This window comes from Anomaloglossus baeobatrachus, unplaced genomic scaffold (assembly GCF_048569485.1).
Source record: "Anomaloglossus baeobatrachus isolate aAnoBae1 unplaced genomic scaffold, aAnoBae1.hap1 Scaffold_428, whole genome shotgun sequence".
In the NCBI taxonomy this organism is placed as follows: domain Eukaryota; kingdom Metazoa; phylum Chordata; class Amphibia; order Anura; family Aromobatidae; genus Anomaloglossus; species Anomaloglossus baeobatrachus.
In genome coordinates this window covers 148,687-165,764 of record NW_027443615.1, presented here as the reverse complement: position 1 = coordinate 165,764, position 17,078 = coordinate 148,687, and the positions used below count along the sequence as shown (strand labels likewise).

At 54.0% G+C, this 17,078-nt stretch overlaps 1 long non-coding RNA gene across 1 annotated transcript; it reads left to right on the top strand.

The window, feature by feature from the left end:
• Positions 1 to 14,442: 14,442 nt before the first annotated feature.
• Positions 14,443 to 16,753, top strand: LOC142279229 (uncharacterized). The gene is made up of 2 exons (XR_012741922.1): positions 14,443 to 14,545; positions 16,108 to 16,753. It is a non-coding gene; the product is annotated as an uncharacterized LOC142279229 (long non-coding RNA).
• Positions 16,754 to 17,078: the final 325 nt, after the last annotated feature.

Below are 17,078 nucleotides of genomic sequence, written 5' to 3'. Positions count from 1 at the left end.
ATGCGGAAGGAAGGAGGTGGGTGGGATGTTACGTCCCGCTCATCTCCGCCCCTCCGCTGCTATTGGGCGGCGGTTCAGTGACGCTTCAGTGACGTCGCTGTGACGCCGCACGGACCGCCCCCTTAGAAAGGAGGCGGTTCGCCGGTCACAGCGACGTCGCCGGACAGGTAAGTACGTGTGACGGCTCTGGGCGATGTTGTGCGGCACGGTCAGCGATTTGCCCGTGTCGCGCAACAGATGGGGGCTGGTACCCACACTAGCGATATCGGGACCGATATCGCAGTGTGTAAAGTAGCCTTTATTTGTCATCCATATACAATCCGGTATTTACAGCCGCTACTAATAATTTACAAGACCATTTACAGCTTCCTCCATTACAGAACTGCAATGTACCCGTAACACAATGTCTGCTGTATGGTGGAGCTGGTGGGAACCTGATGGATTGTGCAGACACAGACCTGAATGGACGAGTCTCATCCGATTTACGGAAGGCACTAGAGGATGCTGGGATTATTCTCACACGCAGATTCTGTCAGTGAGAAAGAAAAATCCCCATCTGCACTGCCACATCCAATAACAATGGTCTGAGGACGAGACGTTGTGTTATTTTATGGACAGCACTGAAAATACAGTGGTGTGAACGAGAACTAAAAGGAACCAAAGCTCTTATCTCTCCTAATCCTGCCATCTCCACCGCTCTCATCAGGGTCGGATTGCGGTGTCTGGGGCCCAACAGGGGAATTGACTCTAGGGGCTCACCCTACAGCTAAAAATAAACACCCATTAGTGTTATCCCTGTTATAGTGGAGCGCTGACTGTTTACATGTGATGCCCTGGCAAAACCAGGAGTCACAGATTAGGCCCCCGCATAACACCATCCCTCACAGGGTTACAACGAAGTCAATTAAACTCCTAGTCACCCCCCCTTAGAACCAGACAGACACACCAGTGGGCGGGACCAGGTGGTTAGGGCACGCCCACCTAGGGGTCTAGACAGCTCGGGGCGGGAAAGTCTATATTACGTACCGGTAATGGGATTTTCCTGAGTCGACGACAGCACCCACGAGAGAGGGATCCGCCCCCTTCAGGACAGGAAACCTACAGATAAAAAGGGGCGGTCCCCCTCCCTCATCAGTTGGTTGCAGAGACCGGGAGAGGAACTGCCAAAGAATTAGTAAATAACACAGACCAATCCCAGGACACCGAAGCGCGAGAAAAAACAAACAAAGAAAGGGCAGTGGTGTAAAGGGTGCTGTCGTCAACTCAGGAAAATCCCATTACCGGTACGTAATATAGACTTTTCCTTTCGTCACGACAGCACCCACGAGAGACTTAGAGAGAAGACACACTGAGGGCGGGACAACCACGGGAAGAGCCAAGCTGCCAAACAGAAGGTCAGTGGAAGAACCAAAGGTCAGCCGGCAGAGCCCAGAAAGTGGAAGGAGAAGACCAGGACACAGTCCCACCAAACCGTCGAGGAGACATCCGCCACAGCCACCAAGTAGGAGACCACCTCGCAGGAGAACGATCCGTCACCGGGGAGGACAGGAGAACAGGCTGCACCACCGACGCGAGGGAAACCGAAACCCACAGCCATCGGGGCAAAGGACGGCACGACACCAGAGGAGCACAGCCGGAACCCTGAAAGACAAAAAACAAAAAGACCCATCCAGGCGCCAAGGGGCCACCGAGCGACCCGGGGTGGGGGGGGGGGGGGGTGGACAGCGCCCCCCCCCCCAAGCAAGGACGCGAAAGGAAGGGAGAAAGAGCACACGACAGAGAGGGGCAAAAAGGGCGCAAAGGGGAGGGCGTCCCACCCCAGAGCAAGACCCCCGGGAGGAGGGCCGGTAGACGGACTGGCTGGCAGTGGCCCCCAGTCGGAAGGAAGCGCACAACCCCACAGAACCCGCAAGACGGGACGTAAACAGGGCGCCCAGGGCAGAAACTGTCACCCGGAGGGGACCGACCGAGAGACCCAAAACCCCACCCGACAGGAGAATGGCAGAACAGAGGACAACTGAATACAGCAGACGAGGAGGTAGGAAGAGAGGCCAGGAAGAGCAACCACAGCCGACCACAAGGTTGAGTGCGGACAGGCGGCCCACAACGCAGCATCAGCAACGCCCCGACAAAAACACACCAGCAAGGGAAGGCCCGTGACGCGGGGGGGGAGGAAGGGACTCCGCGACAGGAGGGCTGGCCGGGACGGAAAAACCCAGGGGCCCGGAACAAGCACGCCACCAGGAGGGAGAACCAGGGACGGCAGGGCAGGAAGGGAGCAGAAAGGAACACCGGAAGCGAAGTACGAAGCCCGAGGCGTCAGGGCCGGCGCAAGGCCAGGGAGGCGCAAGGCGGCAGAGGCAGAAGCCAGAACACAGGCCCCGGCGGTCCAAAGGCCACCGAGGCCCGGAGGCCCAGAGGCCAAGAGACCCAGAGGCCAAGAGGGACAGAGGCCAAGAGGCACAGATGCCAAGAGGCACAGAGGCCAAGAGGCACAGAGGGCAGGAGGCCAGGAGACACAGAGGGCAGGAGACACAGAGGCCCGAGGCCAGGAGGCCCAGAAGCAGGAGGCCAGGAGGCACAGAGGCACGGGGCCCCGAGGCCCAAGGCTGGGAGGGCCAGAGGCCAGGAAGCCACAGAGGCCCAGAAGCCACAAAGGCCATAAAGGCCAGGAGGCCCAGAGACCGGGAAGGCCGGAGGCCAGGAGGCAAGGAAGCACAGAGGCCAGGAGGCAACAGAGGCATGCGGCCAGGAAGCACAAGGCACAGAGGCCCGAGGCCAGGAGGCACCGAGGCCAGGAGGCAGAGAAACCCGAGGCCAGGAGGCAGAGAAGCCTGAAGCTAGGAGGTACAGAGGCCCGAGGCCAGGAGGCACAGAGGCCCAAGGCCAGGAGGCACAGAGGCCCAAGGCCAAGAGGCACCGAGGGACAGAGGCACGAGGACAGGAAGCACGAGGCCAGGAAGCACGAAGCCAAGGAGGCACCGAGGACCGAGGCCCCGAAGCACCGAAGCCCGGAGGCACAGAGGCCAAGAGGCACAGAGGCCAAGAGGCACAGAGGCCAAGAGGCACAGAGGCCAAGAGGCACAGAGGCCCAGAGGCCACACGGGCGCAGAGGCCACACGGGCGCAGAGGCCACACGGGCGCAGAGGCCACACGGGCGCAGCGGCCACACGGGCGCAGCGGCCACACAGGCGCAGCGGCCACACAGGCGCAGAGGTCACACAGGCGCAGAGGCCAAACAGGCGCAGAGGCCAACAGGCACAGAGGCCAACAGGCACAGAAGCCACACAGGCACAGAGGCCAAACAGGCACAGAAGTCACACAGGCCAAACAGGCACAGAGGCCAAACAGGCACAGAGCCAAACAGGCACAGAGGCCAAACAGGCACAGAGGCCACACAGGCACAGAGGCCAAACCGGCACAGAGGCCAAACCGGCACAGAGGCCAAACAGGCACAGAGGCCAACCCGGCACCGAGGCAAACCGGCACCGAGGCAAACAGGCACCGAGGCAAACAGGCACCGAGGCAAACAGGCACCGAGGCAAACAGGCATAAGGGCCACAGAAACCAGGAGGCCCCGAGGCCACAAAAGCCAGGAGGCCACAGAAGCCAGGAGGCCACAGAAGCCAGGAGGCCAGGAGGCCACAGAAGCCAGGAGGCCCGAGGCCACAGAAGCCCAGAGTCCACAGAAGCCAAGAGGCCCGGAGCCACAGAATCCAAGAGTCCCGGAGGCCACAGAAGGCAAGAGGCCCGGAGGCCACACAGGCCCGGAGGCCACAGAGGCCAGGATGCCACCGGGGTCAGGCAACCACAGAGGCCAGGAGGACACAGAGGCCAGGAGGACACAGAGGCCAGGAGGACACAGAGGCCAGGAGGACACAGAGGCCAGGCGGCCACAGGGGCCAGGTTCTACCGAGGCCAGGAGGCCACAGGGGCCCAGGAGCTCAGAGGCAGGAGGCACAGAGGCCACCGAGTACAGACCAAGAGGGCACCCCGGCTCACACTCCAGGGCAGACACCACCAGGACGCCGGCCACAGCACAGCAGGAGGGACGCCGACGGCAGAGGGACTGACCTAGAAGGGGAGCAACCCCGGACAGAAGGGCAGGGGGAAGGGCTGGCAGAGATCGACAGCCGAGCCCCCCCTGAACCGCAGAAGCAGGAGCACAGCTTTCGGGTCACCGACGCGGAGACAGACCGCGGACGCGGCAGGCCCAGGACACCGTCCCACGTGCACACGCCGTGCAGCGGCGAAGACGCAGGCACGCGTCAGGGAGAGGCTCCGGCCCGACCGCCATAGACTCACCAGCACCGCGCAGAGGCCACACAGGCAGCGTCCGGCCAGGATGGAGGGGACCACGGGCTTCACTAGGAACCTTCCCGGCCGCTCCCCCGGAAGCGCTCCTGCACACTTCCGGGTCACTGCAGCAGGGAAGCGTGCACTGTCGACGCGGCAGGGCCCCCCCCGCCGCGCACACGATCCGGTAGAAGCACACCCTGCTGCAGGCGTCATATCCCTGGAGGCAAAGCCGGACCAGGAGAAAGAGGACGAGGTGCATCGGAGGACGGAGTCCACGAGGGGAGCTCCACCGACCGTGCTTCCAGATCCAGAGCTCCGCCGTTCCCTAGGAGACCGCACGGACTCAACAGGACCCAGGCACTGTAGGTTCCGATCCCAGCAGGACAGGAAACCAACTGATGAGGGAGGGGGACCGCCCCTTTTTATCTGTAGGTTTCCTGTCCTGAAGGGGGCGGATCCCTCTCTCGTGGGTGCTGTCGTGACGAAAGGAAAAAACAGTTAGTTTTAAGCCGGGACACAGAAGGTGTCAGTCAGTGAGGAGTCAAGTGAGCAGTTTAAGTCGACAGGTGCCAGGGTTGGAGCCCTGGTACGTTGGCTAGGTGGCAGACGGTCTCCGTCCGCAGGAGACGTGAAGACGGCAGCCGGAGATCCGAGGTGGACCAGAGAAGGGTTGTAGCCCGCCGGTGTAGACACCAGAGAGACCCGACCCCGAAACCGTGCACAGAGGGGGTACTCGTACCCTGAAGCCAGGAACGGAACTGATGGCATAAATAATTAACCGATTGAGGGCAGGATTACAGGTACTGTCCCAGCCAAAGTCCCAAAATCAGACAACCACCCACAAAAAGGGAAAGGGCCACCGCCAGGGCCATAGAATCCCACGGGTCAGCGTCAGCGGGCACGGCTCCTCAGGTACACAGCCAACCGGGAGCGAACTCCCGTGTTCCAGACCAGGAAGTCCAAATCTACGGAAACACAGTGCAGAGGCGAAAGACGGCGACCACCAGCCCGGGTGGGGGACCAGAGTACAACCGGCCACGGCAGCCGGCCACCGGCACCCTTGGTTTACTAAAATACTCATGTGGTTCAGTGACTGTGAGTAACAAACTGTCCCCTGATACGTTCGGGCGCGCAGCCCCCTGTCATCGCCATACCCTGCACAGAGACACTGGGCCCCGGGGCAACCATCCCTACCCACGGAGGGGTTAACATCCAGCTGCCACTACATCTCCCCCAGGTGCCCCACAACAGCAGCAGTGGTGTCCCACTTCACCACACACCATGGGTGGTGTCATGAACCGAGTACGGCCAAGCCTGTACAACTACGTCCCTCTTTTATTTGGCGTGTCCGCGTGACCCCTGGGTCCGGAGGATCCCTCGAGCCACGTAGCGGGTCCGGATCTGAGCAGCCAGGCTGCTACAGGCGTGGGGGCGACACATACACAGGCGGATCCTGCACATCTATATTGTGCACCATAACTGGGATGTACAATTACAGTAGTTTGCAGTAATGGGGTCTTTGGTGAAAATAAGTTATCACTGATCTACAGGTTCGGTTGGTGATAACTTATTGATCGGTGGAACCAGACCAGTGGAAACCGCACCGATCGGAAGATTGGGGAACTTTTTGCAGCGGCAGGTGGGGTGTGTGACCGCAGCTCCATTCATCCTCTGTGGGGTGGGATGTGTGACCGCAGCTCCATTCATCATCTGTGGGGTGGGGTGTGTGACCGCAGCTCCATTCATCATCTGTGGGGTGGGGTGTGTGACCGCAGCTCCATACATCCTCTGTGGGGTGGGATGTGTGACCGCAGCTCCATTCATCCTCTGTGGAGCAGCCAGATAATAACAAGCCCAGCGCTCGCAGCCACTGAGGGAATGAACGGATCAGGGGTCGAGTCGGACACGAGCTCCAGTGTAATGGGGGATAAAAGTTGCACGATCGGAGCAGGTCCCAGCAATCAGACCCCACTGATGAATAAGTTATCACTTATCCTTAGGCCATGTTCAGTGTTTGGTCAGTATCTTACATCAGTATTTGTAGCCAAAACCAGCAGTGGGTAATAAATACAGAAGAGGTGCCCGTATTTCTATTACACTTTTTCTCTGATTTTACCGCTCCTGGTTTTGGCTTAAAATATTGGGGTAAAAAACTCACTGAATACTCAGTGTGTGCACGTAGCCTTAGTAAAGGTGATTACTTGTTTTCACTGGAGTGCCTCTGCATATGTGCTGCAGTGTAATAGTCACAGGACAGGGAGGAGGTAAATGTTTAAGTATTTAATTTCTATTGGAAATAATCTCCCCCTTATAGAGAGAAAAAGTGACCTCCATACACAACACAACCAATAATTCCACATACAAGGGAGAAATACCGCCACACCGTGACCAGACCGTATATTACCACCAAACAGTGACCAAATACAGCCACATACAAGGGAGAAATACCACCACACTGTGACCAGACCGCAAAGTGACTGAATAATACCACATACAAGGGAGAAATACCGCGACACTATGACCAGATAACATACTACCAACACATAGTGATCAAAAGCAACCACATACCAGAGAGTAATACTACTACACCATAATTAGACTACATAGTAACCGAATATTACCACATACAAGGGAGAAATACTGCAACACTTTAACCACACCACATACTGACCAAATAATACCGCACATGAGACAAATATCAGTACAACATGACCACAGAACATATTACTACCACACAAGGACATATAATACTACAATAACGATCAGGAATAAAAACTACAATGCTAATAACACTAATATTATCATCAGTGCCATAATGCACAGGAATTCTGTATATAGTGTATAGGTAATACAGTGCTCACCAGTAACATTATACACAGGAGCTCTGTATATAGTGTATAGGTAATACAGTGCTCACCAGTGACATTATACACAGGAGCTCTGTATATAGTGTATAGGTAATACAGTGCTCACCAGTGACATTATACACAGGAGCTCTGTAAATAGTGTTAAGTATAGTGTGTGTGTGTGTGTGTGTGTGTGTGTGTGTGTGTGTGTGTGTGTGTGTGTGTGTGTGTGTGTGTGTTCTCGTTCATGTAACACACTGACTTACCACTGACGTCACTAGCTGACTTTATTCATCTTCACATTTTCTCTTCATCCGGAGCTGACCGCCATCACTTCTTCCTGCCATGACGCGACTCTGCAGAAAATAACAGTCACCTATAGCCGATCACTCCCAGAGCACATTCCTCACTATTTCCCTAATTTCTACACCACATCAGACTCTTGTTCCCCCCATGGAAGACAATATCCTCAAAATTAACCTATATGTCACCAGTAATAATGTCCCCTTATTTGCCCCTACAGTAATTATGCCCCACGTGCCACCATAAACTAATAATGTATGTTTCTCATTCTGGCCCCTTTTATTTAATGTCTGGGGAAACAAGTGGAATCAGAAGGGGATGTTAATTGCTTCCTGCACAAGATATCCCCCACACACTGCTCCTCTCCAAAATAGCCCCACAAAGAGCCCCTTTCCAAAATGTCCCCCAAAAATTTTCTCTTTCTAAAATATCTCCCCCATACTAAATTGCTGCATAAATCCCTCCCTCCTCATTATACTACGCTGCCTTCCACAATCCTTGATGCCTCATAATGTCCCACACTGCCCTATAATGTCCCAATTTGCTTCATAATGTCCTCCATTACCCTATAATGTCCCCCACTGCCCTATAATGTTCCAAACTGCCTTATAATGTCCCCACTGTCCTATAATGTCCCCCACTGCCCTATAATGTCCCCCACTGCCCTATAATGTCCCCCACTGCCCTATAATATCCCCCACTGCCCTATAATATCCCCCACTGCCCTATAATGTCCCCCACTGCCCTATAATGTCCCCCACTGACCCATAATATGATCCATAAAGTCCCCAACCGCTTCTTTATGCCCCTTGTAAAATAACACCGTCCCTCCCCCACCCGCAGCCCCTCATGTAAAATTATTGTACATCTTCGGCTCCTCTGGAGCGCTTACCTGTGCCTGCACGTCCTCCTCTTCATCCCTGCAGCTGCGGCCCGGTGATGATGATGTCGGTGCAGGACTGAGGCGCGCTCCTCTGCCTCAGTCCTGTCACATCCTCCTCCTCTGGTGATGACGTCCCGTTGCGGTGCGGGCTGTGCAGCGCTGCTCTGCCTCCTGTCACTGGCCGCACTGTACAAATGTATGCGCGCCTGAAAGACGCGCATACATTTGAATACCGGCGCAGTCTCCAGGCCTGCACACCTCATCGGTTCAGGCCTGGGGACTCCCGCAGTGCACCGCTAGGACCTTTGGTGAGTCACATGACATATGTGATGTCACTAAAAGTCATGCAACTGCAGAAACGTTAGTGATCGTACGGAATGTGTACGATCACTGAAGTTAATGATTGAAAGGCTTTGGGCCCCTTAGAGCATGGGGGCCCTGGATGAGCTGCTGAGTCTGCCCACCAATAAACGCCGGCTCTGAGACACAGGCGGCCCCGCGGCCCTGTACAGCGATTCCCCGCTACCCTGGTGGGCCAGATCAACCCTGGCTCTCATTACACAAGTATAACACATATAATACTGGAGGATAAAACAAGACTGAGCACAAGACCTTCACAGCCGTCTACACATCATAGGGAGATTTCATGGCCCCTTCTCTCAATCTACCTGATGATCCTGAGGAACATCGGGATCTTCTTGTTTACAGTCCTGTGGGAGAAGAGGACGGGGACATCTCTCTGGTGTTGTCCTCTTACTGGATAGACCTGGAGGAGACACATACAGGGACTGAATTCATTCCTTACATACAGATAATTATAGGCCGTGTGTATTTAGTCCTGTCTATTACCTGGTGATGTGAGGGGCTGGGGATCCTCCATCATGACGTCCTTGTACAGATCTTTGTGTCCTTCTAAATACTCCCACTCCTCCATGGAGAAATAGACGGTGACGTCCTGACACCTTATAGGAACCTGACACATACAATGATACCGTCACCCCCGATCCCTTCATAGCGTTACTGTATAATGTCCCAGCATTCCCAGCAGTGTCACCTCTCCAGTCAGCAGCTCAATCATCTTGTAGGTGAGTTCTAGGATCTTCTGGTCATTGATGTCCTCATGTATCGGGGGGTGAGGTGGAGGCCCCGTGATTGGGCTCAGGGGTCTTCCCCATCCCTCAGACACAGGGGCCTGACAGCGCTCACTAGAGGTCTTCTTCACTACTGTGTAATCCTGGTTATGGAGAGACACAGTAATAAATCTCACTCCAGACATTTCCAGAGTCCTCACCTCTCCAGTTCTGTCCATCTGTTATTCCCATAGATAAGAATGATGTAATGTGACGTCATCAGAATCTCTCACCTCTCCAGTAAGCCGGAAGAGGATCTCTAGGGTGAGGTGTAATATCCTCTCCGCCATCTTGTCCCTGTCCATATCCATCCTTCACGGGGCAATCAGGAGAATTCTCTTCTATAGAAGATCTCCACTGAGAGGATCCGATATTATAAGGCCCTGAATGGGGAGAAGATGACGATGTAACATCATAGAGAATCCGCTGTAATAATACAATTACTGGAGAGAATAAGGGGAAACATATGATGAGAACATTCTGGGGGAACATTATACTGTAGGGGGCAGAAAGGGGCCGAGGACCGGGGACAGAAAGGGGCCGAGGACTGAGGGCGGGAAGGGGCCGAGGGCAGAAAGGGACTGAGGGCGGAAAGGGGCCGAGGACTGAGGGCGGAAAGGGTCCGAGGACAGAAAGGGGCTGGGGACTGAGGGCAGAAAGGGGCCGAGGACTGAGGGCAGAAAGGGGCCGAGGACTGAGGGCAGACGGGTTTCCTCACTTCCGGCCTCTCATAGTTGGGGTGTTTGTATCTATCAGAGGAAAAAGAATAAAAACCTCACGATTCATAGAAATCAGAGAGAGAAAAACTCCAAGAAAGTTTAAGAGCTGAAGGGGTTAATGCCGCCTGCCCCAGTAATGGGGAATCTCCACACACCTCCACCTGCAGAGCCGCACACTAGATATATAATACCCTGCACCTACCTCCACCTGCAGAGCCGCACACTAGATATATAATACCCTGCACCTACCTCCACCTGCAGAGCCGCACACTAGATATATAATACCCTGCACCTACCTCCACCTGCAGAGCCGCACACTAGATATATAATACCCTGCACCTACCTCCACCTGCAGAGCCGCACACTAGATATATAATACCCTGCACCTACCTCCACCTGCAGAGCCGCACACTAGATATATAATACCCTGCACCTACCTCCACCTGCAGAGCCGCACACCAGATATATAATACCCTGCACCTACCTCCACCTGCAGAGCCGCACACTAGATATATAATACCCTGCACCTACCTCCTCCTGCAGAGCCGCACACTAGATATATAATACCCTGCACCTACCTCCACCTGCAGAGCCGCACACTAGATATATAATAGTCTGCACCTACCTCCACCTGCAGAGCCGCACACTAGATATATAATACCCTGCACCTACCTCCACCTGCAGAGCCGCACACTAGATATATAATACCCTGCACCTACCTCCACCTGCAGAGCCGCACACTAGATATATAATACCCTGCACCTACCTCCACCTGCAGAGCCGCACACTAGATATATAATACCCTGCACCTACCTCCACCTGCAGAGCCGCACACTAGATATATAATACCCTGCACCTACCTCCACCTGCAGAGCCGCACACTAGATATATAATACCCTGCACCTACCTCCACCTGCAGAGCCGCACACTAGATATATAATACCCTGCACCTACCTCCACCTGCAGAGCCGCACACTAGATATATAATACCCTGCACCTACCTCCACCTGCAGAGCCGCACACTAGATATATAATACCCTGCACCTACCTCCTCCTGCAGAGCCGCACACTAGATATATAATACCCTGCACCTACCTCCACCTGCAGAGCCGCACACTAGATATATAATACCCTGCACCTACCTCCACCTGCAGAGCCGCACACTAGATATATAATACCCTGCACCTACCTCCACCTGCAGAGCCGCACACTAGATATATAATACCCTGCACCTACCTCCACCTGCAGAGCCGCACACTAGATATATAATAGTCTGCACCTACCTCCACCTGCAGAGCCGCACACTAGATATATAATACCCTGCACCTACCTCCACCTGCAGAGCCGCACACTAGATATATAATACCCTGCACCTACCTCCACCTGCAGAGCCGCACACTAGATATATAATACCCTGCACCTACCTCCACCTGCAGAGCCGCACACTAGATATATAATACCCTGCACCTACCTCCACCTGCAGAGCCGCACACTAGATATATAATACCCTGCACCTACCTCCACCTGCAGAGCCGCACACTAGATATATAATACCCTGCACCTACCTCCACCTGCAGAGCCGCACACTAGATATATAATACCCTGCACCTACCTCCACCTGCAGAGCCGCACACTAGATATATAATACCCTGCACCTACCTCCACCTGCAGAGCCGCACACTAGATATATAATACCCTGCACCTACCTCCTCCTGCAGAGCCGCACACTAGATATATAATACCCTGCACCTACCTCCACCTGCAGAGCCGCACACTAGATATATAATACCCTGCACCTACCTCCTCCTGCAGAGCCGCACACTAGATATATAATACCCTGCACCTACCTCCACCTGCAGAGCCGCACACTAGATATATAATACCCTGCACCTACCTCCACCTGCAGAGCCGCACACTAGATATATAATACCCTGCACCTACCTCCACCTGCAGAGCCGCACACTAGATATATAACACCCTGCACCTACCTCCACCTGCAGAGCCGCACACTAGATATATAACACCCTGCACCTACCTCCACCTGCAGAGCCGCACACTAGATATATAATACCCTGCACCTACCTCCACCTGCAGAGCCGCACACTAGATATATAATACCCTGCACCTACCTCCACCTGCAGAGCCGCACACTAGATATATAATACCCTGCACCTACCTCCACCTGCAGAGCCGCACACTAGATATATAATACCCTGCACCTACCTCCACCTGCAGAGCCGCACACTAGATATATAATACCCTGCACCTACCTCCACCTGCAGAGCCGCACACTAGATATATAATACCCTGCACCTACCTCCACCTGCAGAGCCGCACACTAGATATATAATACCCTGCACCTACCTCCACCTGCAGAGCCGCACACTAGATATATAATAACCGGCACCTACCTCCACCTGCAGAGCCGCACACTAGATATATAACACCCTGCACCTACCTCCTCCTGCAGAGCCGCACACTAGATATATAATACCCTGCACCTACCTCCACCTGCAGAGCCGCACACTAGATATATAATACCCTGCACCTACCTCCACCTGCAGAGCCGCACACTAGATATATAATACCCTGCACCTACCTCCACCTGCAGAGCCGCACACTAGATATATAATACCCTGCACCTACCTCCACCTGCAGAGCCGCACACTAGATATATAATACCCTGCACCTACCTCCACCTGCAGAGCCGCACACTAGATATATAATACCCTGCACCTACCTCCACCTGCAGAGCCGCACACTAGATATATAATACCCTGCACCTACCTCCACCTGCAGAGCCGCACACTAGATATATAATACCCTGCACCTACCTCCACCTGCAGAACCGCACACTAGATATATAATACCCTGCACCTACCTCCTCCTGCAGAGCCGCACACTAGATATATAATACCCTGCACCTACCTCCACCTGCAGAGCCGCACACTAGATATATAATACCCTGCACCTACCTCCACCTGCAGAGCCGCACACTAGATATATAATACCCTGCACCTACCTCCACCTGCAGAGCCGCACACTAGATATATAATACCCTGCACCTACCTCCACCTGCAGAGCCGCACACTAGATATATAATACCCTGCACCTACCTCCACCTGCAGAGCCGCACACTAGATATATAATACCCTGCACCTACCTCCTCCTGCAGAGCCGCACACTAGATATATAATACCCTGCACCTACCTCCTCCTGCAGAGCCGCACACTAGATATATAATACCCTGCACCTACCTCCTCCTGCAGAGCCGCACACTAGATATATAATACCCTGCACCTACCTCCTCCTGCAGAGCCGCACACTAGATATATAATACCCTGCACCTACCTCCACCTGCAGAGCCGCACACTAGATATATAATACCCTGCACCTACCTCCACCTGCAGAGCCCCACACTAGATATATAATAACCTGCACCTACCTCCACCTGCAGAGCCGCACACTAGATATATAATACCCTGCACCTACCTCCACCTGCAGAGCCGCACACTAGATATATAATACCCTGCACCTACCTCCACCTGCAGAGCCGCACACTAGATATATAATACCCTGCACCTACCTCCACCTGCAGAGCCGCACACTAGATATATAATACCCTGCACCTACCTCCACCTGCAGAGCCGCACACTAGATATATAATACCCTGCACCTACCTCCTCCTGCAGAGCCGCACACTAGATATATAATACCCTGCACCTACCTCCACCTGCAGAGCCGCACACTAGATATATAATACCCTGCACCTACCTCCACCTGCAGAGCCGCACACTAGATATATAATACCCTGCACCTACCTCCTCCTGCAGAGCCGCACACTAGATATACAATACCCTGCACCTACCTCCACCTGCAGAGCCGCACACTAGATATATAATACCCTGCACCTACCTCCACCTGCAGAGCCGCACACTAGATATATAATACCCTGCACCTACCTCCACCTGCAGAGCCGCACACTAGATATATAATACCCTGCACCTACCTCCACCTGCAGAGCCGCACACTAGATATATAACACCCTGCACCTACCTCCACCTGCAGAGCCGCACACTAGATATATAATACCCTGCACCTACCTCCTCCTGCAGAGCCGCACACTAGATATATAATACCCTGCACCTACCTCCTCCTGCAGAGCCGCACACTAGATATATGGTAGAGTCTAGATCCCAGTGGCCAGAAGGACCTCTGGTGACGTCACGCCCATGTGACCGGCCTCTTGTGTGGGAGGAGCCTGTAGTTCCCGGCAGTCAGTGCGCAGTTGCTGTACAAGCAGCAGGATGTTTCCCCTCTTCCCTGTTTCTGCTGTTTCCAGCCCTGGGTGTGATGTAACAGGAGGTAATATCTGATGGAGATTATCATGTATGAGCTTCAGGGGGAAATAAAAAGGGATTGTAGGTCACCGTCTCTGGGTGCAATAGTGTGCAGCAGTAGGTGTAATGCTCTATCTGTGGGGGGTGCGATGCAGAGGAAGAGAGGGTGCGATGCTCTGACTGTGAGGGGGGGGAAGAGAGGGTGCGATGCTCTGACTGTGAGGGGGGGGAAGAGAGGGTGCGATGCTCTGACTGTGAGGGGGGGGAAGAGAGGGTGCGATGCTCTGACCGTGAAGGGGGGAAGAGAGGGTGCGATGCTCTGACCGTGAGGGGGGGGGGGGGAAGAGAGGGTGCGATGCTCTGACTGTGAAGGGAAGAGAGGGTGCGATGCTCTGACTGTGAAGGGAAGAGAGGGTGCGATGCTCTGACTGTGAGGGGGGGGGGGAAGAGATGGTGCGATGCTCTGACTGTGAGGGGGGGGAAGAGAGGGTGCGATGCTCTGACTGTGAGGGGGGGGAAGAGAGGGTGCGATGCTCTGACTGTGAGGGGGGGAAGAGAGGGTGCGATGCTCTGACTGTGGGAAGGGGGGGGGGGGGAGAGAGAGGGTGCGATGCTCTGCCTGTGGGAATTGGGAGAGAGAGGGTGCGATGCTCTGCTTGTGGGAAGGGGGAGAGAGAGAGGGTGCGATGCTCTGCCTGGGGGAAGGGGGGAGAGAGAGAGAGGGTGCGATGCTCTGCCTGGGGGAAGGGGGGGAGAGAGGGTGCGATGCTCTGCCTGTGGGAAGGGGGGGGGGGAGAGAGAGGGTGCGATGCTCTGCCTGTGGGAATTGGGAGAGAGAGGGTGCGATGCTCTGCTTGTGGGAAGGGGGAGAGAGAGAGGGTGCGATGCTCTGCCTGGGGGAAGGGGGGGAGAGAGAGAGGGTGCGATGCTCTGCCTGGGGGAAGGGGGGAGAGGATGCGATGCTCTGCCTGGGGGAAGGGGGGAGAGAGGGTGCGATGCTCTGCCTGGGGGAAGGGGGGGAGAGAGGGTGCGATGCTCTGCCTGGGGGAAGGGGGGGAGAGAGAGAGGGTGCGATGCTCTGCCTGGGGGAAGGGGGGGAGAGAGAGAGGGTGCGATGCTCTGCCTGGGGGAAGGGGGGGAGAGAGAGAGGGTGCGATGCTCTGCCTGGGGGAAGGGGGGGAGAGAGAGAGGGTGCGATGCTTGGCCTGGGGGAAGGGGGGGAGAGAGAGAGAGGGTGCGATGCTCTGCCTGGGGGAAGGGGGGGGGGATGCAATGCTCTGTCTGTGGGGGAGTCGCAGAGCAGCACCCGGCGTCCCTGTTGTCTTTTCCCGTTAGAGGCATGGAGCGGGGGGATAGATCCAGGAGGAGGGGATTGGAGCGGTCACTGTATATAAGGGAAGGCCATTGGATATTAAAGCTGGAGCCAGAGATCACAAAGGGCTGAATTCCACAATGATCTGTGACTGATACTGATGGGTTTATTAGCAGGTGATTATCAGCGCATTCATTATACACAGTTTATGGGAATTTGTGGCATTATTATTATTATTATTATTATTACTAATTATTGGTCATTTTTCTTTATAGAGTTCGGGGCAATGTCGGCTCCACAGAGAATTCTTCCTCATCCACTGAATATGAAGGTTTCATCTATTGGAGAGAATCCCACAAGTGACATAAAAGGATATCTCTCTGTATACATTCTCTGCACTGTGTATTATATGGGGTGTACTTATATATTCTCTGTGCTGTGTATTATATGGGGTGTACTTATATATTCCCTGTACTGTATATTATATGGGGTGTACTTATATATTCTCTGTACTGTGTATTATATGGGGTGTACTTATATATTCTCTGTGCTGTGTATTATATGGGGTGTACTTATATAATGTTTGTATTGATGCTTCTCTGTGTATATTCTCTGTACTGTGTATTATATGGGGTGTACTTATATATTCTCTGTACTGTGTATTATATGGGGTGTACTTATATAATGTTGTATTGATGCTTCTTGTAATCTTCTATCCTGGTAAGTTGTCATTTGCTGGTGTCTTGGTGATCTGATGATTCGGTGATGGTGTTTGTTCCCCCCTCAGAGGTTGTGTGGGTTTTATAAGTGGCCGCATTCACTTTGATATTGTCATGTAAGAGCAGTCATCTGTGTGAGACGCGGTGATGGACAGGGTGTCCTTTTTTTCCCACTGTCTTTAATAAAGTTTCTTTTAATTAAGCTGTTTCTGGATTTCCTCTCTTCTATGGGGTCTCATAGATGCTACCATCACTAATTTAGGACTTAGTGGCAGGTGTGGACTGCTATTAACTCCTTATTACCCCGATTACCACTACACCAGGGCAATCAAGATGATCCAGGTAAAGTGCTGGGATTGTCACATCTAATGGATGCAGCAATCCGGGAGGCTGCAGGCTGATATTTTTAGGCTGGGGGGGGGGCAGCCTAATAACCATAGGCCTCCCCAGTCTGAGAATACCAGCCACCAGTTGTGAGGCTTTACCTTAGCTGGGTATCAAAATTGAGGGGACTGCACACTGTTATT